The sequence below is a fragment of the Microcebus murinus genome, chromosome 1 (genome assembly GCF_040939455.1).
Source record: "Microcebus murinus isolate Inina chromosome 1, M.murinus_Inina_mat1.0, whole genome shotgun sequence".
NCBI classification, from domain to species: domain Eukaryota; kingdom Metazoa; phylum Chordata; class Mammalia; order Primates; family Cheirogaleidae; genus Microcebus; species Microcebus murinus.
This window is the reverse complement of record NC_134104.1, coordinates 87,379,439-87,406,875: the sequence shown is the minus strand read 5'-3', so window position 1 is coordinate 87,406,875 and position 27,437 is coordinate 87,379,439. Positions and strand designations below refer to the sequence as shown.

General features: G+C 36.7%; 1 protein-coding gene across 2 annotated transcripts in view; it reads left to right on the top strand.

Annotated features, from left to right (window-relative positions):
- The first annotated feature begins 19,397 nt into the window (after positions 1 to 19,397).
- The window catches only part of NAALADL2 (N-acetylated alpha-linked acidic dipeptidase like 2), a 1,254,620-nt gene continuing 1,246,580 nt past the window's right edge, over positions 19,398 to 27,437 (top strand). For both annotated transcript variants that reach the window (XM_076003772.1, XM_076003759.1), the window contains exon 1: positions 19,398 to 19,531. The gene's annotated coding sequence lies outside the window, so the exon portion shown is untranslated. The remainder of the gene's footprint in view (positions 19,532 to 27,437) is intronic.

Below are 27,437 nucleotides of genomic sequence, written 5' to 3'. Positions count from 1 at the left end.
CTTGGTACCCTGATTGCATTCCCTCTACAGGCAGTTACCTTTTGGTTTCTCCTTGATGACTTCTTACTACAAGCTCCTGCAACATTTGGCTTTCTCTGGTCATAAGAGTGTTCCCAATCTATGCACAGGGAAGGCTGGAAGGAGCAGGGAGTAACTCCCACAGTCCCAGTGGAACTGAACACCAGTGGCCCACTGAGGTAATCTGCTCATGAGCACACCTCCTCTACTTCCTTATCTCATTTCTCCCTGCCCCTACTGATACTTACTGTGATCACTTCCTTCTAGGAGAACCAAATCTAAAACTCTAGGCTTTGAAGTCTTTTTTACTATTTATAATTTTTAACTTATTGCAAGAAATTTTATAAAAAGTCAAAGAAGTTTGTATTAATCCAGGCTTGGCTTTACTTTTCAGAAGTCTTTAGAAATGTTAACAAATAAAAACAGAAGTAAAATTTGTAAAAAGGCATCTGACTATAAATGTGACTCATTTAATCTTAGGAGAACAATTGATAACAAAGCTTTTCTTTTTAATTAATTGCTGGGGATACTAATGTTCATATTATTAGGAAATCCAGGACATAAGTTCCTAAGGCTTCCTCCTCTCCTGCACTGTCCAAAAACCCCAAGCGACCAATTGGAAATTGCGACCAATCCCCTGAGAAGACTTACTTTGGGTTTGTCATTCTTTCCCTTGTTGCTGCTTGAACTGGTTCTATAAACGTTGTCCTGCACAGACTGAAACATCCCTGCCCTCTGTTGCTGCCCTCAGTAACCTAGTCCCCTTCACAGGCTTCAGGATACACCATGGGTGTAGGGTGATAGTCCTAGGCTCCCACGTGATAGTCCCAGGGTGATAGTCCCAGGCTCGTCATTGGGATCAATGTGTACAACCATATGGGTCCATTCAGTGAAGCAGGGGTCACAAGCATCTGCTTCAAGAAGACTTTTTTTTTTTTTTTTTTGCTTTTTTCTAGGCCAATGAAAATTGGAAGCACCTCTTGATGTATAAGTGAATTAATGCTTTCAAAATTTTTGAAAAACTCATGTAAGAATAGATGTCAAAATATATCTGTCGTCATATCTATAAGGTGAAATTTTGGTTGATTTTTATTTTTCTTTCTGTTCCTGTAGTCTCTAAATATCTCCAATGCAAATGAATTACTGTTGTAATCATATTTTTAAAGCTATGAATTAAAAAGAAAAAGAAGAAGGAGAAACAGCCATCAAAAAAAGTGATTTGGAGATTTCAAGCCATCAGAGAATGGAAGAGGACACAGGGTGAATTCCTACCCTGTAAACTCTAGATTCATGTACATCCAGAGAGACAAAGCAATTAAGATCTGTTTCCCTAAAGCAGAAGCTGTTGGACTCCACAAGCTGGAGTAAATGTATTTAAACAATATTTTTACTGAATTGCTGGAGGCTTAGTGACTGCTGGGATGAGAGTGAAGGGCTTCCAAGAGTCATAGTCATAGGAAAGCCACCAAATATTCTTGGGTTTTTCCTCAGGAAACCCATAAGTTTCTCAAAAGAAGAATCTGGTAAAGATCCGACACAGAATCTTCAGAGAGAAAGAAAGAGTATCTACTGCGAACCCCTCCCAGACTTTTCTTCCCCAATCCAGGCCTATCCAGCCTTCTAGTCTCATCTAGGCGGTTGGTTGCTGGGAGCCCTGGTCAATAGGGGAAAGGGCTTAGAGAAAATAGTCTGGAAATGTTGTACTCAGCAGATTGGAATGTTGGAGTGGGAGGTAACAGACATGGAGGAAGGGTAGAATGAATCATGTGGTACTACACTTGAATCAGAGCTCTGTGTGCTGCAAGGGCCTTGGAGCTATACACCTCAGTAGCAGGAAGCAAACCTAATATTGATTTCTAATACCTAACAATTATTTGGCCCCACACTTTCCTATGCTAGGATTCATGAAAGCACCCTTTCTCCTAGTCTTTCATGAAAACGTGGTGCATTACTATTATTATTATTATTTTGCTAATTGCCACCTTTATTTTTGTGTTTCTTCTATTGCATTTAAAATATTTAAAATTAATTTAAAAGACACGAGGAAATAAGCAGTGAAAAGGGTGGTTCAGTAAAGGCTTTAATTTGAGAACTTTAACTTGCAAGGGACAGAAATCCAGCTGAAATCAGTTTAAGAAAAATATAATATCTATGATTCACATACCCGGGAGGTTTAAGGGAGTGGACATAGGTGCTGGCTAATAAAATGTCATCAGAACATTTTCTGTCTTGCTCTCCTTTCTCAAGATACTCTCCATGAAGTAAGGAAGCTGGTTCTCAGCAGCTCTGGGCCTAGAGCCTGTACAGCTGTGTAGAGAATTGCAACTCTCTCCCCACTATGAATTGTATTGGGGTTTTTGGGTCATGAATTTGCCTTTATGGTGATGCAGATAGAGCACTTTTCTAGAAAGTCATATCATATTCATATGGGGTAAAGAACCATTTTCCCAAAGACAAGGGGCTTAGAAATAGTACCACAAAATGAAGGCCTCAGAACAAAGTTTTTCTGTGACCTTCTTTGGTACTCCTGCTTCTCAGTTGCATTCTTTCCTGAGGCTAGCCATAGAAATTAGAAACCTTCTTGCCCAAGGTGGTTCGTGAAAGCCAAAAGCCAGCCATAAAACCTAAAATTATTCTGTATAAAAACTGGCAATAAAGAAATTATCTGAGCTACCTTGTTTGACTATAGGTCATAATACCCCCATTCCAGAGAGGGCCCTCCCCAATATCCAAAAGGAAGGAATACATGCTCAGAGAGGCCAAGAAGAATCTAGACAAACAGGCCTTACTCAGTTTCTCCATTCAGTCTATTAACATTAGATCATTCCTTTTTGTTCAATCATATTTCTACACAGCTGCCCATACTTTTTTAAACTTAAGCATAAAAATAGACAATTTCATTGATATCTTTGTGTGTTTGTTCTGAAGGCTCCCATGTACACATATTTAAAAAATTATATGTCTTCTTCTCCAGTTGATCTTCTCCAGTTGATTTATTTTTCAACAAATTTTTAGGGGGCCAAGAATACTTGGTCCCTACACTAGGAGGGATGAAAGTTATTAATATATAAAAGGTTATATTTATTGGACAAAATCATGAAAGTGATCAATTGAGAAAAATCTCATATACTATGAAGAAAGTAGAAAGAAAAAATGCATAATATTTGGGATGGATTATTTTGTCTTTGCTTACATAAGACTTATTAAGTAATTGCTATGACTTGAATGTTTTTTCCCTCTGAAACTTATGTTGAAACTTAATCCTCAATGTAATAGTATTAAGAGTTAGTGTCTTTAAGAGGGGACTAGAGGTCAGGCCCAATGGCTCACACCTATAATCCTAGTACTTTGGGAGGCTGAAGTGGGAGGATGGCTGGAGCCCAGCAGTTTGAGGTTGCAGTGAGCTATAATGACACCACTGTACTCTAGCCCAGGTGACAGAGCAAGACCCTGTATCAAAAAAAAAAAAAAAAAAAGGTGATTGAGTCATGAATGGATTAATCCATTCATGGGTTAATGGATTAATGGGTTAATATATTAATGTATTACCATGGAAGTGGGGCTGTTATTATAGCCAGTTTGGGTCTCTCTTGTGTGCCCCTCTTACCCTTTGATGCCTCCCACCATGCTATGATGCAGCATGAGGGCCTCACCAGAAGTAGACCACCAAATGCAGCCCCTTGACCTTGGACTTTCCAGCCTCCAGAACTGTAGGAAATAAATTTCTTTTCTTTGTGAATTACCCAGTTTCGTGTATTCTGTTATAGCAACAGAAAATGACTAAGAGAGTCATTAAAACCCATTCTGTCATCTTTTTTTCTTAATCATTATAAAGTATTTCTATATCAAAGTGGATTCTAAATCATATTTAGAAATGTTTTGCTATAGCTTTTAATACATACTTTAGTATGAAAAACCCTCATAGATATTCCTGCTCAGCCATCCATCCAATAAACAGAGCTTAGGTTGCACATACCATTTAATATTTTTCTCTGGTTCATTTGGCATATTGACACAACAGGGAAAGAGAAATTCACAAGTCTCTTTTCCACCTCACAGTCTGGCCTTGTATCAGTAATTTTTGTAAAAAATGGATTTTCAAGAAGTAATCATATTTTAAAAGCTTTGTAACATAATAAAAAAGAAAATTGAAAATCATACAGTTCATCCTTTTAGTAAATAAATCATTTAGGAAGACCAGAAATATAATGGGGAAAGAAGAAAATTATAACGTGCATAAGAGAAAAAAAGGAATGGTAATTTTGGGGGTAATTACATTTTGATTTTATGTACAGTTCTCTAATTTTTGAATAATAAAAGATACCTTTAGACCAATGGGAAGAAAGAAACTTGTTAGGTACTTGAAATAAAAAATATATATGTATCAATTAATGGTACCAACAGCAATAGTAGTAATAAAATAGAAAATTATCCTCATTATTTCAGACATGGGAAAATAATTTCTGAATGAAGATATAAAATTCCATACATAGATATAACAGAAATATGTGTATTTCTTAATATTATATGTTAAAGGAATAAAGTTTCGTGTTTAAAAACTGTAAAAATGGTTTATTTAAGCCTTTAATGGATCTTCAGAATTCTTTAATTTCTTATTGAAGGAAAATATCTTCCTTCAATTAGTCATACTTGGCTAAAAGCTATTATAAATAACACCAAAATCACAGTGGCAAGTCCAAAGCAGATGATCTGGGTCAGTGGTTCTCCTAGTGGCTCACCTCTCAGGAGGACCTCAAGAACACAGGCTCTTTTCATCTAGTGCTTCCTCCATAGAAGGGATGGAGATCTGACCCCACAGGAATGCACATTTGTTCTGGATAAGAAGTTCCTTTACCTGCCAGCAATGCTTTGGCCAATACCACGATTCATGGACTTACAGAGCACCATCTTGAAGTCCCACTCAACACTATTTTATAGCAGAAGAAGTGTCGCAGGATGGCATTTACTGATCTTTCCACTCATGTCATTGACTTGGATACTCTGCTACAGCATACAGTATATATTTTGAATATATATAGTGTTATTTCTTCTAAAGCCAGAATGCATGGCTCTGAGAATCAAGAGGCAGAAATAGAAGTGGCTCCTCTTACTATTACACCAAATTTTATATTTACAAAAGTTTGGTTCTCATCCCTGAAACTTTGGACCCTACTGATTTAGTGATCTCAGTTCCCAAGAAGCTAAGAAATGTTCCCACTAGGAGATACAATCACTGCTGTATCAAATTGGTGTTGAGACTACCACCTAGTCATTTTGAGCTTTTCATGAATTTATTGTCAAAGAAATAATTTATTGGCTAGAGAGATTAATCCTGATTATCAGGGAGAAATTAAGTTGCTGTTATGCTATGGGCACAGAGAAGACTATATCTGGAATCCAGCGGATTCTCTGGGTTAATCTTTTAACATGTACATATTTAACAATAAAAATTAAGGAAAAACAAGAAAAATACATTAATGATAGGATGACTGAGTCATTAGAACCTTTAGGAATAAAGATTTGAGTTACTCTACCAGATTAATATCTTTGACCAACAGAGACACTGGCTGAGGTCAAAGGAACATGCAATGAATAATGGGAGAAATTATAATTATCAAAGTTCTTATGACTAGTAACAGAAACAAGGACTCTAGCAACTTTGTAGATAGCATTTTTCCTCTTTCTTTTTTATGTCCTTCTTATCTTAAACAAGAATTGGAGGTGATGATTAGTGCTTTTACTTTGTTGCTCAGTTATAGAGTATCCTGGTGAAGTTATAACTGAACCAGTAGAGGAACTAACCTAACTAATAGATCAATAAAGTCATGTTGACTTTATTATCCATGTCTCCTTTTTATGGGCACAGAGGAAGAATATTTTTGTTGAAATAAATGTGGACTTTAGTACTTTTAAAGTTATGACAGGGAGATTACTCAATTTTAAAATAACTTTTCCAACTTTTCCTTCTTATATTTCATGAACATTTTGAGCATTTGAGATTTTTGCTATAGAAGTTTAAAAACATGAAAAGGGATGTGCACAGAGGCTGACATAACAAAGGTAAGGAGTCTGCCACTTATTTGCCAATTGACTTGTTCCAAATTCTATAGTATCTTCTGTAGTGCTAGTTGCACACCTGTATGACAGGTGTACATTCCTGAGACATCTGTTAATTTCTGCTAACAGGTTTTTAGAAGGTGGAAAAGGAACAAAAGGACTTCCTTTGTTTTCTATCAGCATGGTTTGAGCAGCAGCAGTTATATACCATCTAAATCATCCTTTGTCACTTTCAGAACTGGTCTTGTATTCTCTCAGAGGGGTCAGCTGCAGCCAACTATGTCCCCTGTTAACTGGTCACAGAACCATCTCCTGGGGATCCTCCTCTGAGCTCCTGAGACACAAGAAGTATTAATAGCTGGGAGACACCTTATAATAAAGAGTCTGACTTCATTTTTTGAGGTTTGACTTCTGACTTCTCAGACTCACTTCCTCTTTCCCATTTGTCTCCACATCTGGATGTGCTGATAAGAAAGTTCAAGTGGGCCTCTTCATTTGGCACCAGTGGAAAATTGAAACCTTGCAAATTGCCAACACATGCATAGAAAATTTTCCCCAGTCCTACTCTCCAGCCACAGTTATGCCTCAACCCATTCCCTCTGCCTCACTCAAGTCAGCATGGACCAGCTTGTGCCTGTTATTTTTGCTCCAAGAGTCCCAGTGTGAATAAGCATTTTCTCAAATTCATCTGATATGTGGAATATTATCAGCCTCTATATCCTACCAATACTAGAGAGGGAGTCCATCCCATCTTTATGGGTGGGGTACAGCCCTATCTCAGAGAACTGACCAAATTACATATGATTATTCTTGAAGTTCCTAGGTTTCAGTAACCCACCTCTTTCCTTTTGCTTCCCTAATGCACTTGTTATTATTGCTGCATAAAAAATTAGCACCTTAAAGCAAATGTTTATTATTTCAGGTTCTGAGGGATAGGAATGCAAACACAATTTAGTCGGGTGCTTCTGTCTCAAAATCTTTTATGATGCTGCATTCAAACTGTTGACAGGGGCTGCAGTCTCATCTGAAGGCTTATTAACAGAAAGAGAAATCAACTTCCAAGCTCTCTCACATGGTGGTTGGCAGGCTTCAGTTCCTTGCTACATGAGCCTCTCTCTCCACTGGACTGCTTCATAACATGTTGGCTGGCTTTCCTTAGGGGGTAATCCAACAGAGAGTAAAAGAGAACAGGCCAAGACAGAGGCCACTGTCTTTTTATATCACAATATTCAATGTGACATCTCAGTATGTCTGCTTAATTCTATTCATCTAAGCTTCATTAGGTCCACCTCATACTTCAGGGAAGGGTATAGCATAAGGCATGAATACCAGGGGGTGGGTTTTGGAGGTTATTTTATGAACTCTCTATTACACCCAGCCTAGGGATAGTAGCCATTTCATGTTATTATCTCTAAGTTACTAAGGTAACTTTCTGCTTACTTTTCTTCATAGATTACACTTTTGTGCAATCAATGTCTCAGTATTAAATTCTCTCTATTTGAATAAAAAGCATGGCTCAATTTTCCTCACTTAATGCTAAGAGACATAATACTTACGGTCCTCTGCTGGAGTTTCTCTAACCATTCAGCTCACAAATAAAGCAAGCATGGTATAATTTTGTCCACATTCTATTGGTGATAACTCAGTCACATGATTAGCATAATTTCAAAGGAGGCTGAGTATCTGTATAGATGCCATACACAGATAATAGTGAGATTAACAGCTTCTGCCATGCTGATTAATTTTCAAGAAATCATAGACACATTGTTAATACCTCCTAGATACCACTTGCTCAGCTAAATAACTTTCTTTACACAAATAAATTTTTGTAAAACTCAAAACTGTCGCGCCCGCCTCGCCAGCAAGGAAGACGCGGCAACTGGAGTTCTTCTGACCGTGCTTTAATGGGGTTCCCTTTAGACTTGCATGATGCGGAAGACCCTGAGCACAAGCTCTCACACACTTATATACTCTAAGGAAGGGGGGAAGTGATGGGGATAGGTTAAGAGCGCGTGAGGGTTATTACTGATAGGCCAAGCTAAGATCCTTCATATGCATACTTGATGAGACAGGAAAAGCCCCTACACCTGCGCGGTTCACCCTGTTTATCAGTCCTGTAGTATCGGCGTGACCAGGAAGCCGGCGCCATCTTGCAATGGCGTTAACACCGCGCCCCACACAAAACACTTTGCAAGCATAGTGATTCTAACTTATTTGGCTTTTTCCCCATTGAATTTCTCACAATGATGTCATTCATTTCCCCAAAATGAATTGGAAGTAGTAGGAGCTTTCTGTAGTTAATAATTTAAGTCTGTTATTCAAAGGTAATTCAATATAAGATTTTTTTTCAGTTATTATAGAATTAAAACATTGAAATTTGCTATTATATAGTTTTTTCAGCAAGAAATACAGTAAATTGTAGAAACTTTAAACAATTTATAAGCATAAAATACACTGTAATTCATGCACATGTAATTCATGCATATTTCTCTATTTTTTGGAACTTTAAAATCATTAGAGGGTAATGAAAATGAATCTTATCTATGTAAGAGCTTATATGCTATTTTCAAATGCTATGTATCTTTATAGTTGAAACAGATGTAGACAGAATCCATAGTTTAGTTACTAAGCAGGAATTTCTAGTGATGGACTTTATTACTTTTAAAGTTATGACAGCGAGATTATTCAATTTTAAAGTAACTTTTCCGACTTTACTTGCTTATATTTTATGAACATTTTGAGCACTCCATGTATAAAGATATAATTTTGTGGCATTAACAACCAAAAACAGTGGGGCCAAAGCTGTAAAAGTACAGAGTTTTTATATGTTATTGAAGTTAAGCTTGTATAAATTGAAATGAGATTATCATAAGTACAGAATGTTAAATGTAATCTGCATTAGAACTACAAAGAAAATAGCTATAGAATATGCTAAAAAATGAGAAGGAAATTTAAATATTTCACAGCAAATAATCAACTAAACAAGACCCAAAGACAGTATTGCAGAAAATGAAAGACAAAAGAAGCTATAAAGCATATAGAAAAAAAAATAGCAAGGTGACAGAAATTAAGTTCCCCCTTCTCAGTAATTACTTTAAATATAAATGGGTTGAACTCTCCATCCAAAAGACAGAGATTGTCAATAAATAGAAAACTTGATCTGACAACAGTCATGCACCACTTAACAAGAGGCTATGTTCTGAGAAAAACATCATTAGGTGATTTCATCATACTGAGAACATCAGTATAATTACACAAACTTAGATGGTAGAGCATACTATACACCTAAGCTATATGGTATAGCTTATTGCTCCTAGGCTACAAGACTGTACTGCAGATTACTATATAGAATATTGCAGGCAAGAAGATATTCCATGCAAATAATAATCAAAAGAGAGCAGGAGTATCTATAATGAGACAAAGATAGACAATATATTAATTAAAAGTTCAATAAAAGATATACAAATGATAAACAATCACACACCCAAATAAGACCTTCAAATATAAGAAGCAAAAACTGATAGAATTGAAGGCAGAAATAGGTTCATAACTACAGTTGGAGACTTTAATACCCCACTCTCAATAATGGATAGTACAATTAGGTGGAATAAGGCAATAGAGGACTTGAGAAATACCTTAAACCAAATAGATCTAACAGACATATATAGTAAACTTCACCCAACAACAGAGTATATATTCTTCTCAAATGTGCAAGGGACATTTGCCAAGGTAGATGATGTGTTAAGGCACAAATTAGGTTTCAGTAGATTTAAAAAGACAAATATTGTACAAAGCATCTTCTGTAAACACAATGGGGTGAAGTTAGAAATCATAACAGAAGGAAAATGGGAAAATACACAAATCTTTGGAAATTAAACATTTTCTTTTTTATTTTTGTATTTTGTATTGCTTCATTTACTTTAAATATCTGTTCCCAATTTTTTTTTTTTTTTTACATATTGAAATATTTATTGCAAGGAACTGGCTTATGTGATTGTAGGGCTGGCTGGGCATGTCTGAAATCCACACAGCAGGCTGTCAGGAGGAACAGGCTAGAACTCTTGTCCACAGGCTGAAGCTGCTATTGACAGCTGGAATTGCCTCTTCTTCAGGGAAGCCTCATCTCTTAAACACATTCTTAAACAACCAATTGATCAAAGAAGAAATCACAAAGGAAATTAGAAAAACTTAGAGATAAATGAAAACAAAAACACAGTGTACCAAAACTCATGGCACACAGAGAAAGCAGTACTAAGGGGAAAATTTATAACTATAAATGCTTATATTTAAAACCAAGAATGATCTCAAATTAACAACTTTACAACTTAAGAAACTAAAAAAAGAAGAACTAAATGCAAAGCTAGCAGAAGGAAGGAAATAACAAAGATTAGAGCACAGATCAATAAAATATAAAATGGAAAAACAATAGGGAAAATTAATGGAACAAAAATTGGTTCTTGAAGAGATCAACAAAATTGATAAACTTTAGCAAGATAGGCAAAGGAAAAAATGAACGGACTCAAATTACTAAAATTGGAAATGAAAGTAAGGATATTACTATTGACTCTATAGAATTAAAAAGGAATATAAGGAAGCACTATAAGCAATTTTATGTGAACAAATTTGAGAACCTAGATGATATGGAAAAGTTCCTAGAAACACAAAACCTATGGAGACTAAATCATGAAGAAATTGAAAATCTGAATAGACCTGTAACTAGTAAGAATCAGTGTAAGAGATGTAAGTAAAGAAACCAAAGTGTGCTTTTCCTACTTTTATGCACTTAATACAACACAGAATACTTTACCTCTGGTCACCAAAATGTATAGGGATTTCTCGCAACACACAAGTTAACAACTCTGCAGAAACACAAGCTGGGTATTCCTATAATTCAACTCCATTGTGAAAAATATCTACCTGAGGACTCTGTCCAACAGGACTACCCCTCATTTCAGATGCAAGTCAATTGTAAGCACAGGTTATGATCTGTACTTCTAATTAACCAGCTATAAATTGGGGTTTCCACAACTCCTGGCTTTGAATAATTTGCTAGAATGGCCCACAGAACTCAAAGAAACACTTATGTTTACCTATTTATTATTGAAACAAATTACAAATAATACAGATGAACAGCCAGATGGAAAAGGTGCATAGGGCAAGATATATGGGAAAGGGGACAGAGCTTCCATGCCACCCTCCAGGAATCTCTACATGTCCAGCTATTCAGAAGCTTTCTAAATCATTTTTTTTTTTGGGTTTCATGAAGGCTTCATTTTGTAGGCACAATTGATTACATCATTTGCCACTGGTGATCAAATATCTTCAGCCTCTCTCCTCTGCAGAGGTGGGGAGTGTTTGGCCACAGTCCTGACCATCCAATTATGTCTTGGTCTTTCCTGAGACCAGTCCCTATCCTGAGGCTGTTGGGGCCCAAGCCACCAGTCATCTCATTAGCATACAAAAGACATTCTTATCAATCCAGAGATTCTAATGGTTTTAGGAGCTGTGTGTCAGGAAGGGAGAATGAAAACCAAATATATATTTCACTATATATATAGTGCTATATATATATTTATATTTCACTATATATAAATATATATTTCATATATATATATATTTCACTATATATTTATATATATTTCACTATCAGTAATCAAAAATCTCCTAACAAAGAAAAGCCTTGGACCTGATGGCTTTACTGGTTTTTTCTACCAAATATATTTAAAGAAGAACTAATACCAATTCTTCTCAAACCTTTCTACAAAATTGAAGATGTAGGAACACTTTCTAGCTCACTCTATGAGGCCAGTATTACCCTGATGCCAAAGTCAGACATAGACACTATAAGAAAAGAAAACTACAGACCATCATCCTTTATAAATATTCATGCAAGTATCCTCAACAAAATATTAGCAAATCAAATTCAGCAGCACATTAAAAGGATTATATATATTGACCAAATATGATTTATCTGGGACGCAAGTATGTTTGAACATACAAAAATTAATCAGTGTAATATACCACATTAATAGATGAATGGGGAAAAGATCACATGATCACTTCAATTGGTAAAGAAAAAGCATTTAACAAATTCAACACCCTTTCATGATAAGAACACTCAAACTAAGAAAAAAAAGGAAACTACCTCAACATAATAAAAGACACACAAAAAACCTACAGTGAATATCATGCTCAATGGTGAAAGACTGAAAGTCTTTCCTCTAAGGTCAGGAATAAGGCAAGGATGCCTACTTTGCCACTTCCATTGAATGTAGTGTTAAAAGTTCTATGCAAGAAAACCCTGAAGATTCCACACACACACACACAAATCCTGTTAGAATTAATAAATGAATTCAGAAAAATAGCAGGATTCAAAGTCAACATAAAAAAATAAGTTGCATTTCTATACATGACAATGAAAAGTCTGAAAAAGAAATTATAAAAACAATTCTATAATAGCATCAAACAGAATAAAATACTTAGGAATTAACTAAACCAAGGAAATGAAAGACCTATATAATGGACTATAAAACATTGCTGAAAGAAATATAAGAAGACATAAATAAATAGTAACACATCCAATGTTCATGGATTGGAAGATTTAATACTGTTAAGATGTTAATGTTACCCAAAGCAATCTATAGAGTCAATAAACTCCCTATCAAACTCCCAATGATAGTTTTTGCAGAAATAGAAAAACCCTTCTTGAAATTTGGAATCTCACAGGACTCTGAATAGCTAAAATAATCTTGAAAAGGAAGAATAAATCTGGAGCACTCACACTTCCTGGTTTTGAAACTTTCTACAAAGCTACAGTATTCAAAATAGTGACGTATTGTCATAAAGTCAAACATATAGACCAATGGAATGGAATAGAGCCCAGAAATATTAGGTCTAGCATACTAGGTCAAATGATTTTTGACATGGATCTTGAGGATATCGAATGAAGAAATGCTGGGAACTGACATTATACTTTCCTAGTTTAAGAATTAAATTTAGTGAGTAATGTATGTGCTCTGCCCAGAGCATTTGAGAGTAATGTTTTCCGGACAGGGACGCTGTGACAAACAAGGTTGCTGCCTAGAGGCACAACAAAGGACCTGAGTTTCTGCAAGTAAGCAATAGCTGCACAGCCCCACAGCAGTGGGGGTCTGGAGGCCACACAATAAACACATTGTTCCTAGGATTGCTGCTTAGCCCCATAAGATGGCTGATTAGCCAATGACAGGTAAGATCTCTCAAGGGAGGGACGACCTAAGACAGTCACAGCCACGGGGGGTCAACCTAGAGGAACTGGGGACAGAAAATGCCCCTGTGGCTGCCTTGCCTAACTTTGCTAATCTCCGTCTATAATCTATGCCTGGTTGCTAGAGCACCCACCTGGAAACTTTGAGTCAGGGGACATCTGTGTCCTTAAGGCTACGTGTTCTGGAATTTATGGCCATTGCTAAAATGCCTGGGTGGTCATGTATAAGGAACTAACTTTGATTTTTTAAAGTATAAAATAAAAATGACCAGTGCATTGGGCACTCGAGTCTTGTAACCATCTTTGTATGTGTCTGTGTGTTTCTTTGTGTTCTGTGTTCATCCCCTGTCCTGCTAACGGGCCACGGCAAAGAAAGGATCATCTTTTGAACTAAAGGTGCGAAGGAAACTGAAAATCCATATATAAAAGAATGAAGTTGGACTCTTACTTATTACCATATAAAAACTAACTCAAAGTGAATCAAAGATCTAAATGTACAATCTAAAGTTATAAAACCCTTAGAAGAAAACATAGAACAAAGGATTCATGATATTGGATTTGGGAATGATTTCTTGCATATGACACCAAAGGCACAGGCAAGAAAAAAAAAACAAAAAACAGACAAACTGGACTTCAGTTAAATTGTTATGTTTAATTTAACTTCAGTTAAATTAAAATGTCTTAGGAAGACAGGATGTGGAGGCTCACACTTATAATCCCAGCACCCTGTGAGGTGGAGGCAGGAAGATCATATGAGGCTGGAGTTTGAGACCAACCTAAGTGAGAATGAGACTGTATCTCTACTAAAAATGGAAAAATAAGCTAGGCATAGTGGCACTTGCCTGTAGTCCCAGTTATTCAGTAGGCTGAGGCAGGAGAATTGCTTGAGCCCAGGAGTTTCAGGTTGCAGTGAGCTATGATCATGCCACTGTACTCTAGGCAAAAAAAAAAAAAAAAAAAAAAAAAAAATCTACTTATCTGTCTATCTATCTATTCATCTGTCTTATGCATCAAAATCAACAGGGAGCAACTTGAATCTATGCTCCCAGATTAAAATAATAATAATAATAATTTTTTAAAAAGTAAAAAGGTAACTCATAAAATGGGAGAAAATATTTCCAAATCATATACATGATAAGGGATTGATATCAAGTATATAAATACAACTCCTTAAACTCAAACAACCCAATTTACATATGGGCAAAGGACTTGAATAGACATTTCTCCAGAGGAGATAAATAAATGGCTAATAAGCACATGTAAACAGGCTCAACAATACTAATCATTAGGGAAATACAAATTAAAACTATAATTTGATATCACCTCACACCTGTGGTAACTCAGAACTCAATACCCCAAAGTATGGTACCTTGGCATGCTGAGTGCTTTGAACTGAAGGACATTGGCAAGGCCTCAGAAGTGAGTACTTTCTGACCTTCTTCTCTGTCCTATTGTCTCTTTCCCTTCTTACTCCTCTGAAGTGAATCAGAAATCAGAATTCCACTTTTGCTAGGTCACTGAAACTAGAACTCCTCTCCCTCAAAGCAAGACATAAAATCTAGAAAGGTCACTCTCTCCCCTCTCCCTTATCCCTTGGGGACTCTCACTCTAAAGGAGTCCTGCCCCATACATAGGAGGAAGGAATGCTACACAGAGTACCCAAGAAGAATTTTAAGATAGGTTTTGCTACCTTTCTCTCCTCAGTCTATTAACATGAGATCATACCATTTTTGTCCTATTACATTTCTACATGGCTGTCCCTTCCTCATCTAACCTAAGTATAAAAATAGACAGTTTTACCTAGGTCTTTGGGTCTACCTTTTTGAAGCCTGCTGTATCATGTAGAACTTTGACTAAATAAGTATGTAATGCTTTTCTCGTTAACCTTCTTTTGTTATAAGAGTGACCCTTATGATGACTGAGGAAATGTGTCACATCTGTCTAACCCTACATGCCCATTAGGATAGCTAAGATCAGAAAAACAGAAAATAACAAGTGTTGGGCAGGATGTGCAATAACTGGAACACTTTGCACTATTGGTGGGAATGTAAAATGGTGTAGTCATAGTGGAAAACATTGTGTTAATTCTTGAAAAATATTCTAATAGAATTACCATGTGATCTAGTAATTTCATTTCTGAGTATATATTCTAAAGAACTGAAAGCAGAGTCTAAAAAAGACACTTGTACCACGATGTTCACAGCAGCATTACTCATAATACCTAAAACACAGAAGCAATCCGAAGTGTCCATTGAAGGATGAATGGATAAGCAAAATGTGGTATATATTACTATATACAATAGAATATTATTTGGCTTTAAAAAGAAGGAAAATTCTGACGTAAGTTATGACATGAATGAACCTTTAGGACATTACGCTATTATTAAATAAGCCCGTCACCAAAAGGTAAATACTATATGATTATATGAGGTACTTAGAGTAAGTCAAGTAACTAGAATGGTGGTTGCCAGAGGCTGAGGGGAACAGAGAATGGTGAATTAATTGTTTAATGCGTACAAAGTTTTAGTTTTATGAGATGAAAAGAGTTCTGGAGATGGATGGTGGTGATGTATGCACAATAATTATGAATGTAATTAACACTACAGAACTCTATCCTTAAAAATTGTTAAGATGATAATTTTTATGTCATTTGTATTTTACCACAATAAAAAAATTGGAAAAAAAAGATTTGGAAAAAAATTTACAATTCTTTTAAAATACAATTTATAAATTTAAATTATCTAGAATCTCTAGTTGTTTCTAAAAATTAAAACCATAAAATGATCATTTAAAACCTACCTCAAATGTCTAAAAAGGTCAGAGTGCTGTAGATTTAATAGTTTCAAGTAGACCTCTTCTAATGTATGTAAAATAGTTTCCATAAGCACATACACGTGTTGATAGAGAACAAGAATCTGCATTTTTAAGATTGTCTCACTTATTGAGCTGGATTATGTAGCAATATTGGAACACAATGTTGTCAACTAAAGCTCAGATTTGGCTTGGCAAGCACACTTCAGCTTTGTTTTTTTTTTTTTTTTTTTTTTTTTTTTGAGACAGAGTCTCGCTTTGTTGCCCAGGCTAGAGTGAGTGCCGTGGCGTCAGCCTAGCTCACAGCAACCTCAAACTCCTGGGCTCGAGTGATCCTTCTGCCTCAGCCTCCCGGGTAGCTGGGACTACAGGCATGCGCCACCATGCCCGGCTAATTTTTTTATATATATATCAGTTGGCCAATTAATTTCTTTCTATTTATAGTAGAGACGGGGTCTCGCTCTTGCTCAGGCTGGTTTTGAACTCCTGACCTTGAGCAATCCGCCCGCCTCGGCCTCCCAAGAGCTAGGATTACAGGCGTGAGCCACAGCGCCCGGCCTCACACTTCAGCTTTGATACAGTCTTTAGTAGCATTCCTGAAATTAGTTTCCAAAACTATAAATTTGCTGAGGCTATTTGGCAGTTTAACTGTGTGTCTCTTTATGTAATGATTTAGCAATAGGTAATGTTGTAACAAAGTGTTTGGAATGTGGCAGGAAATCCTCACTATACTGAGGGGTTAAGTTGGAGAGAACAATAGGATCTTTTGAAATCAAAACAATCTTTTCTAATATAATCGTCTATGCAATGTTAAGTGAAAATCACATTAGCACACTAAGGTTAAATTCAATTGTGTGAAAAGACAAGTGCAATGTTGTCAAATGCATATGATAAGCTGGTCAGAATATGCTTTAAATTATTAACATTAATTAATGATGGATTTAAGAGCTTTAAAAACAAACACTAGTCAAAATCCACTTCTCGATAAATTCATATGTTCAAAACGCAAGAGTCAAGGTTCAATTTACAGAATGCCAAAATCCAACTGAAAAAATGCACTCAAGGGGACTCAGGTGATTGAGGTATTTAAATGAGTACACAGATTAGGTGGTGAGTTTTTGTTTTCACTTAAAATGAATGGAATTTTCTTCTCAGACCAAAGTGTTTCAGGCAAGGTAGGCTTTTTATCTGATCTAACCAGATTTTATAAAATCCCAGCTTTAGTTTCTGTTGCCTGTTTGTTTAAAGCAAGTGACCCGTATTCATTTTACAGCCAAAAGTTCAAAGGTTCTCCTCAGAAAAGTTTCCTAATCTTTTTCTCTATTTTCTGGGCCTTCATTTTGTTTTCTTGCTCCTTTTAGATTAAGGGGTTCTCAGCATTGAAGATTTTATCTTTTTTTTCTTCACATTAATAAAGGTTTAATGATAATGTGTTTCAGCCTGAAGGCTCTGCAAAATTGAAACAAAGGGAATGGGATTCTTATCTTACGTGTGTCTTTTTTTTTTTTTTTCTTCTGCAAAAATTGTACCCTCAGAAATTTTGCTTCTGCAAAAGTATCCCTTCACAAGATGTAGAAAGAAGCACCTCCAGGGGTTTTACCCTGCAGGTGACCTCCTAGGGTAATAAAAATTGCTAGAAGAACCTGATAGAGGTTTTTAATTTTTCTCCTCCCTTTTATTTGAAGGGCTGGGTGGTGGATGTAGGCATACATTTTTATCTGATAAGGAAAACTTCTCTAGTCTTTGGTTCTTGCAGTAATTAGGCAATAGAACTGCTTCTGATTTCTGTTCTACTGCCTTTCAGTCCAGTGTTATTACTGTTTTCTTGTTTGTCAAAAAATCTTCTGATTTCACATCTGCCAACTTACTCTCATTCTCATTAAAACTTTATCTACAAAAACCTTTCTTTCAAAAAGTTTTACTCTCTTAGAGAGGCCTAGCTAAAATTCCTTTCATTCTTTCATATTAATTAAAACCACCTTTCCTCTAGATAGTTTCACTGTAAAAATAATATAATAAAAGCAGAAACAAAGGAGAGGGAAAATGAAACTGGGAAAAATGGTTACTTGTTTTGGAATCTTTAACTGTAAGCTTGTGGTGGGTGGATACTCATATTAAGTAACTAGCTTGGCTTTTATTTTCAAATTCATTCCTCAAATCTTTATTCAGACTCCTTTCTTCTAAAATGGAAGAAGTACAGAAGGGAACATCACATAGTTATTAAAACTAACCAGAATGCATCCATCTGGCATGCCTTTCAGGAAACCAGCCCACTAATATTTGCTATGGGTTTGATGACTCAACCTCTCAAGATGCAGCACAAGGATGAATTTACTCATTTTTGCAGAACTGCCAAATCTCATTCATTGGAGCAAAGGCTCCTCATTTTGGTCTCATTCTTAGACAGTTGTTTATGTATTTAAAAAATCTTCCTCAGTGGTTAGATTTTGTCATGAATTTCTAAATAGCAAGTAAACATATTCCTTCCTCCACTCTCTCCTCCATGATCCACTTCAGCTTTTTGGCCACTGAGCCTAGTTTTCTTTCTCTTTCTCTCTTTCTTCCTCTCTTCCCATTGAATCTAGTTCTATCCTTCCATCTTTCCTTATTTTTAGTCCTTCCTTCTTTACCCCTTCTCTTTTCAGTTTATCCACATCTTTAGTCTCATTTTTTTCCTTGGAGGCTCCATTTTTATCTCTTCCACTGCATTTGTGTAATTTGCTCCACTTAAAAAAAAATTCGTTTCCCCCATTTTTTCGAAACTCTTCATCTATGTCTCTATCCGCCTCCTGCCTTTATTTTAAAATAATAATAACGTTTACCGAATGCTGGGTGCAGGCACGATGCCAAGTACCACCCTCTCTGTACTTTCTTGAGGGAGAGGTACTTTTATTACCTTGTACCTTGGATGAGAAACAAAGGCACAGAATTCAAGTAACACGCTATACCCCGCAATTTGGCTCTGGAAGCAATGCACTTTAAAATAAAAAAGCTCTTTAAAAGTTTTATCAGCTACAAAGACCATTAGTAAAATAAATGCAAATTACAAATGAAACTCTTATCTTTTGATGGGGCACTATGGGGCAAGTTACCAGTTTTGCCCACTTTAAAAAAAAAAAAAAAGTTCTTTCCCTACTTTTGAGCCTCCTGCCATTTAACATTTAACATTTCGAGGCCGGTCTTCCCATTTGGCTCGGGAAACGTGTCTTTTATTATGAGTCAGCACAGCCCGCTCCTCCTTGCCAAGCGGCTGACGCTCGCGGCGGAGGCGCCGAGGCGGCCGCTCGGGGGCGAGGGCTCGCGCCCGCTCCTCCCGCTTTACGGCTGCTGAAAACCCGGCCGGCCCGGCAGCCGTACCGCAGACGAGCCCGAGCCCGCGCCCGCGCCCGCGCCGCTCAGGTAATACGAGTCCTTCTCTTTTCAAAGTTTTTGCCAGAAGCAGCTCCGAGGCGGCGCGTCCTCGGCCGAGCGGTCCGGTCCGGGAGTTCCTCGCCCCTCCTCCCGCCTAGGCTGGCGCGGCTGCGGTGCTGGCCGCGCCCCTGGTCGCCCACCCGGCTGGAAGTCCCGGGGCCGGGGGCGCCGGGTCGGCGGCGGGGCGAGAGCGACCCCGCGGGGAGGCGCGCGGGGCACCTGGCGGAGGCAAGCCCGGGGCCCCGCGCTGGTCAAAGGAACTACCACCTTTTCGAGGCCCCCGCCCACTTTTCCAAGCAGGCTGTCTTAAGAAGTGAGCCTCGCAGCTCCCAATTCCCGGCTTCTGACACGTTCACTAACGCATGCACCCCACGACGGCCGGGACGCGGGTAAACAAGCGGCCCGCGGACCGGTGCCGTGGGGACGGCTCGCCTCAGAGTGACGCCCCCGTGTGTAGAATGCAGCTCCAGAGGACGTGCAGGATGGCTTTCTCAAGGAAGTTTATGAGAGGCCGTTGAAAGCAGCCTGTGATTAGAGCCTGCCCTAGTTTCCACCCCAGTGTCTGGCTTACTACCACATTTGCCCTCCAGTTTAGATAATCATAATATTCCATAGCTCGGAGCTCCATAGCTCATAGTTCCATAGCTTGTCCCTCGTGTTTTCCTTTGCATTTAAAATTAAAATTTTTTTTTTCTTTTTTATTGGGCATCTCATCTTTTAGTGTCTTGTGTTCTTTTTTGTCCCTTTCACTGTTAGGATAAGAATATGATAACAACTACACATATAGTGTCCTTCACATTTCTCTTCTATTGCCCTTAGTAGTTAGTCTTTGCTTACTAGGGTTTGCATCCTGAGGAGTGGATTAGTCAACTGTGGATTAAGTTACTGAACTGAATGCTCTGCTGCAGTTAGCCCTGCAGAACAGAGAAGATAGATTTGTTTGAAATGGCCTTAGAAAGGTAGATGATGATATCGCTTCTGTTTATAGACTACATCTTGACAGACATAAGCAATTATGTCATAGGTTTCTGTAGTATTCACTGCAGTCAGTTCAATTCAGTAACAATTCTTTGAATGTCGTCCACGGGCTAGATCCTGTGCCAACTGGAGAGAAAGAAATTCAGTTCCTGTCCTTCAGAGACTCCATGTCCAGGAGAAGGGACCATAGTCAGCACTGGGATAGTGGTACAAAGTGCTCTGGGAGAATGGGGGAGGAAAAGATGAAAGGATTGGGTTTTAAACTGGGTGTTGGTGTTTGAGTAGGATTTCCCCCATTTCTTTTTTTCTCTCCTCTAAGAATTTTTAATGGAAAAGGGAGTTCTTTCAACAATAGCTTCACTTTAAACTGTTCAGAGATTTTTCTCCTTTACAATAAGCAGTACTCTCTGGTCTGAAGACTTCTGGGAAATATAAAAGTAACTCCTCGTGATAAGGGTGATCTAATGCATTCCTGATCCCATCCAAAGAGTGTTAAAGGCTTTTATTATAGGACCAACAAGAGTGAAATGTTACAATTTATTAATTACATAAAGACTTATATTCATAAAGAGACCTTAATATTTAATCATTCACTTAGTCAACAATTGTTTATCAATTGCTTACTGTGTGCCAAGCACTGTTCTTGGCATGAAATAAAGCAGAGAACAAAGCAGAACACTGTCTCCTTGGAACATACATTCTAGTGGAGGGAGACAGGCAGCATATATAATAAGAACAATATAAGGGAATACCGCAATAAGTGGTATGGAGAAACATAAAACAAGAAAGACTCTGTGTGTGTGTTTAGCAATTTAAAATATGATTGTAAGGGAAGCCCTCAAGAGAAGGTGATGTTTCCTCATACTTGAAGCTGGTGAGGGAGTGAGCCATAGGAGATCTGAGGCAAGAGCTTTCCAGGCACAGAGAAATAGCAAGTGCAGAGGCCCTGTGTATTGGTGTGTTCAGGCCCCAGCAAAGAATCTTGTGTGGCTGGAGTAGAATGAAGGAGGAAGGAGTAGGAGGATATGTGGTCTTAGAGGCTAGATGTTACCAGCCCCTAGGCTTATGTCATAGGTGCTAGATAATACTATATGGTCTAGTAAGCTGTTGTAATGATAGCCTTTATATGAAGCCATGTGAGAGACTATTGGAGCATTTTGCCTGGAGAAATGACACAATCTAACACATCCCTTTAATGCCATTACTCTGGCTACTGTGTTGAGAATAGACTGAAGGAAAGCAAGGACAGAAGCAGGGACACTAGTTAGGTCATAATGATCCATATCATAGACCATGGTGGGGCATAAACCAGGATGGTAGCAGTAGAGGTGGTGAATAGTTGATTCTGAATATATTTTGAAGGTATAATCCATAGATTTGATGACAGATCAGATATGTAGTATGAGAGTAGAAGAAGGAGAACTTAATTGCCTAAGCATCTGAAAAGATAGAATTTCTATGAACTGACATGGGAAAGATAGCAGGAAGAAGATGTATGATTTGGGATTAAGAATTTGTATTTGTACATGTTAAGTGTTAGATAAATTTCATTATAGATACACAAATGGAGATATCAAGCAGGCAGATAGTTGAAGACCAGGTTAATGACAAATGTTTAGGACTCTACATCATATAGCTGGTTTTAAAAACAAAGAGATTGAACGAATTAATCAAACGTATGTGTGTTTAGAAAATTGAAGAGGACCAAGAACTGAGCTTTGGTACAGTCCAGTGTTATGAGATGAGGAGGAACCAGCAAAGAGGTATTAGAGGTAAAAGGAAAAACAGGAGAATATGGGATCCTGAATATCACATGAAGTGTTTCAAGAAGTAGGGAGCTGGTTAGCTGGTTAGTTTTAAAAATGAGGATTGAGAATTTATTTAGCAAAAATTTTCATGGGGTGGTAGAAGAGAAAGCTTGGCTGGAATGTGTTTGACAAAGTTGAATGGCAGACATTGAAAAGGATAATGGTACAGAGCCCTTCAAAATCTTTAGAGAAAAAGGAGGGAGAAAAATAGAACATTAGTTGTAGGATCATATGATGTAAAGAGAGTTTTAAAAATGTACAAAACAATGGTATGCTAATGAGAAAGAGGCAATGGAGATGGGAAATTTTTAAATTTATTTATTTATTTTTAGAAACAGGGTCTCATTCCAACACCCAGGTTGGAGTGCAGTGGTGCAGTCATGGCTCACTGCAGCCTTAAACTCCTGGGCTCAAGTCATTCTCCTGCCTCAGCCTCCTAAGTATCTGGAACTATAGACATGTGCTATCACACCTGGCTAATCTTAAATTTTTTTTGTAGAGATGGTATTTCACTGTGTTGCCCAGGCTGTTCTCAAACTCCTAGCCGCAAGCAATCCTCCTGCCTCAGCCTCCCAAAGTGCTGGGATTATAGGGGTCAGCCAACGTGCCTGGCCTGAGGTGGAAAATTTGATGATGCAGAAGAGAGAGGAGAGCGGCATTCTTGAGTAGATGAGAAGGGATACCTGGATACAACAAGAGAAGTTATCTGTTGTTAAGATCATGGGCTACTTATCTGAAGTAATAAGAGAGAAGGAAAATTGTGTGGGCACAGATGCAGGTGGGGAATGTGGATGTTCTCTTTGTATCACTTCTCTTTTCTCATTGTCAGAGACAGTCATGATGCGTGGGAAATTTGTGGGAATTGTTACCTTTTTTCCCATTTGGTCTTTGAGATTCTGAGAATTGCTGGAAGCAAAGAACTTTGTGTTTTGCTGAGGAAATAAGAGGGAGAATTTCTACCTTGTGTTCTGCTTGGGAAAAGACTTAGAAAGAAAGTTGACATTACAGAATCATAGTTAGCTAAGGGAGAAGGAGGAAATAAGACAAGCTGGATCATATGGGAAATCAAAGAAAGGTTCTGATGAAGAGGTTAAGAACATTGAATATCACCTCCCATGCGTTGGATAACTATGGTAAAGTTCTAAGAATATTACCATTATTACCAAAAAGATCGTTAGCTTTTTAACTAACAAATATGATCAAATGCAGAACAGTGTTGTTGCTGGTGGTGAATCTAATTATGAAGAGGTGGTTTTAGATTTGGGAAGAGATATTAGCTAGGATTAGATTTCAGATTGGATTTTGAAAATGATGTAAAAAAGACAGGATTGTCAATAAATAGGCTGTAGAGAATGGTAGCGTTTTGACAATGTTGCTCATGGATATTGAACAATTTGGCAAGGTGGAGAGAATTGTTAATGGAAATGCACCTTGTTTGACTTTCCTTCACTTATTTAGGGACCATTAGTTTGTTGAATCCTTGTTATAAAATAAGGTTCTGTGTGAGGTCCTGGCAGGGGATGATGACTACTATGTTCATGACTTGATCTCTACCTTCAAATTATTATTTTTTAGTACAGAAAGGAAAGAAAATATATGCAAATATTCTGATACAATTGATAAATACCTTATGAAGAGTATTGTGTGCTTTGAAGTTACTGGGTTCTAAAAAAGTTTTTATTATAGAAATTATCAGAAACTCAAAAATAGAATAGTATAATGAACCCTATTATATTCATTGCCCTTCAAAATCTGTCAATTTTCTGCCCATCTTGTATGTTGTGGGAGGGTAGAGAAATGAGAAATTGTTTTTGTTGATAGATCAGGACATGAAGACTTCATGGAGCCTCTTCTATATGGAGAGGTGGACAGAACATTGAGTTGAATTGTAGAGTTCTTGGATCTAGTTCTGTGTATGCCAGTAGCTTGTTAGGTAACTTTCTATCATTTCATTTCTCTATTCTTCACTTTTATTCTCTGTAGAATGTGATTGTTATTCTACATCAGGGGTCTGCAAAATATGGCTGTGAGGCCAATTCTAGCCTGCCACCTCTTTTTGTAAATAAAGTTTCATGGGAATACGACTCTATCAGTTTATTGTCTATTTCTGCATTTGCCACAGACCATAGGGCTGAATAGTTGAAACAGAGACTGTATGGTCTGGGAAGCCTCAAATATTTACTATCTGTCCCTTTACAAAGTGTCTGCCAACTACTGCTCTACATGATCTCTGAGGTTCCTTTAGCTCCAATATATTAATCTATTAAATGACTAAAAATTAGTAATAGTAGCTAATATTTTTTGAGCATTTACTGAGAGCCATTATTATTCTTTTGCTTTGTATGTAATCACTTATTTAATCTTTACCAAACTATCAGATAGTTTCTGTTATTTTTACAAATGAAAAAACTAAGACATTAGGTGGATAACTTGCCCAGGGTTACAAGTAACTAATGTAGCCAAGCAGTCCTGTTTCAGCATCCATATCCTTAGCAATAATGCTATATTATCTTTGTGTATATTTTATATATGTATATATTTTTTATAAAAATATATTTGTATATATTTTTATGATATATACAAAATAAATATATTTGTATATATATTTTATAAAAAATATATATAAAAATAATTTTAGCCAATCAGAATGAACATTAATTCATAAATCAATAATTTGCATTTAAGTAAGGTCCTATATTATAATGACAGATGTAAAGGCTTTAAAATGCTGATTAATCCTAAATTATTCATTACAGTTGAATACAGAATTAAATCCAAATATGCCTGTATAGAAAATTTTAGTACACAATGGTTTTCTCATGACATCTTAGTGGATTTTTGAAAGCAGAATGCTTCACTTAAAAAGTAAGTAAATATAAAATGATATAGCAGTAGGAGCCTATTATTGTTTCTACTGACAATATTTACCAGGTTTCAGGAGTTCATCTCTAGTATGGTAGATGATTGGTATAAAAGATTAGGGAGTTAGGGGTTCTAGTCTCAGTTCTGTCCCCAGCTAGTTTGTATCCAGGTCTTGCCTGGCCTTCAGTTTTTTTTTTTTTTACCAAAAAGTGAGGAGATAGCTTAAAATCACTTTTAGGGCTTTCTACAGCTCAAAAATATTATGGTCAAATACTTTTTTTACATAGTACATTCAAGAAATAAATGAGGTATCTTTGTGGGAATGAGGTTTGTTAAGGCAAAAATTTAAGATCTCCTTTTTTCTCTCTCTACACACATAAAACACATGTATAAATATGTATACACGTAGATGTCAGCACGCACATACTGTGTAAATAAAAATTGATTCAATTGTTTTTATGTTTCATTTATTAGAAATCTATAGTCATATTTAGTGTATAGGTAGTAAAATATATATCCTATGTTTGTGAGTTTTTGTGTTTGTATGGGGGAATAGATACTTTTTTTCCCTTTAGCCAAAAACATGCAGTTGTATGGGAAGTGAGTCTGATGAATTCTTTGACCTCTGTGATCTGGCAGTGTGTCTCATTTTTTTTCAAACCAAAATTTGATTCATTGCACAATTTGTTTTTCAGTTAAAAAGTTAACAGTATTCCTGAAATCAGGGTTTTCTGTTTTGCACTGTGCATGGGATGTTGATGTCAGACAAAATTGTAAATTAATTGTTTGACATTTTGATCTGAGCGGTTCAGATAAGAAAGGTGATTTATCTTGCATAGAAACCTAGTATTTTCAACTCAGCATAACTGTTGCCTAACTACTTGTTTATAAATGTAGTTTTGGTTTTAAAAAGTTAAGTTTTAATCATAATGAGAATTTATGCTCTCAGTATTAATTACTAAAGTATGATTTGATAGGAATATATTAAAGATATTTTAATTTTTAGGTATTCTATCATGAAAGACTTCAGAAGTGCTAAGAATCCTTTAAAAACAGATAATCAAAATTCCATAATTTTAAACTTACTTTCATTGTATGTAATATCACATTTTTAAAAATATATAATGGATGGCTTTTTGCTTTTTTACAATCTTGGTGTGTAAAATTACTCATGAACTTCTTCAGTTTTAGGAGTTTATTATATTGGCCCAGCCTTTTCTTTGGGTAAATTTATGCATAGGCTGTGCTTTCTTACTCCTGTGCATCAAGTACAATTATTACTAGTGATGAAAATAACCTCAAATAATGTACCCCTAAATGTATTTTGGATCTCTTTATCTTTTAAGCATAGAAAGTAGAGAAAGATCATTGATTAAAATACTTTTAAACAAATCGTACTATCTCTGTAAATAGTGTGTGAGTATATTTTCATTTCAGTTTAATGCACTACTTAGTAATTGGACAACTTGGTATGTGGTTCTAAGAAGCACTTGAATCTTACTCAGTACCTAGTGGGGACCATTCAGGTTTTTTGAACCAAACCTTAAATATATTCCCTGCTAGGCTTCAGAACTCTCAGAATGCTCAAACCAAAGTAAACACCTTTTGGGACACTCTAACACTTTTTTAAAATGCTGGTCATAGAAGTCAGTTTGAAATTTTTAATCATATTCAGGTGATAAAAGCCTCTTTTATCTGACCTTCTTAGATGAAGAGATGTGATGAGATGAAGATCGAGATAAACTTAAAAAACCTTGTGGTTTTGTACATTTTCCTTAAATTTAATTATGTTAGAGTCCCAGAAAACTTTAAAAATAAGAGCCAGGTATTTTCAAGCGAATGGCTACTAATTATGCAGGAAGCCTATTCTTGTGTTTACATGTTTGAAAATGCCTCAAGGCTTTATTGGCTCTTGTTTAGTGAGATGAGACAGTGTCTGAATAGTATTACCTAGGGAGGCTTTGTTTACAAAGGTACATGATTCCCAGGATAAGCCCATTTTTAGCATGGCATACCTTGAATTTACCCATCCCCTCTTGCACACCCCACCTGCTTGATTTCCGATGAATGTTATTTCCATATGTGCCCATAAGTGTTGATATATTAGTTCCAATTTAATGGTGAGTACATGTGGTGTTTGTTTTCCATTCTTGTGATACTTCACTTGGAAGAATGGTCTCCAGTTCCATCCAGGTTAATAGAGGAGGTATTAGTTTACTATCTTTTTTATGGCTGAGTAGTACTTC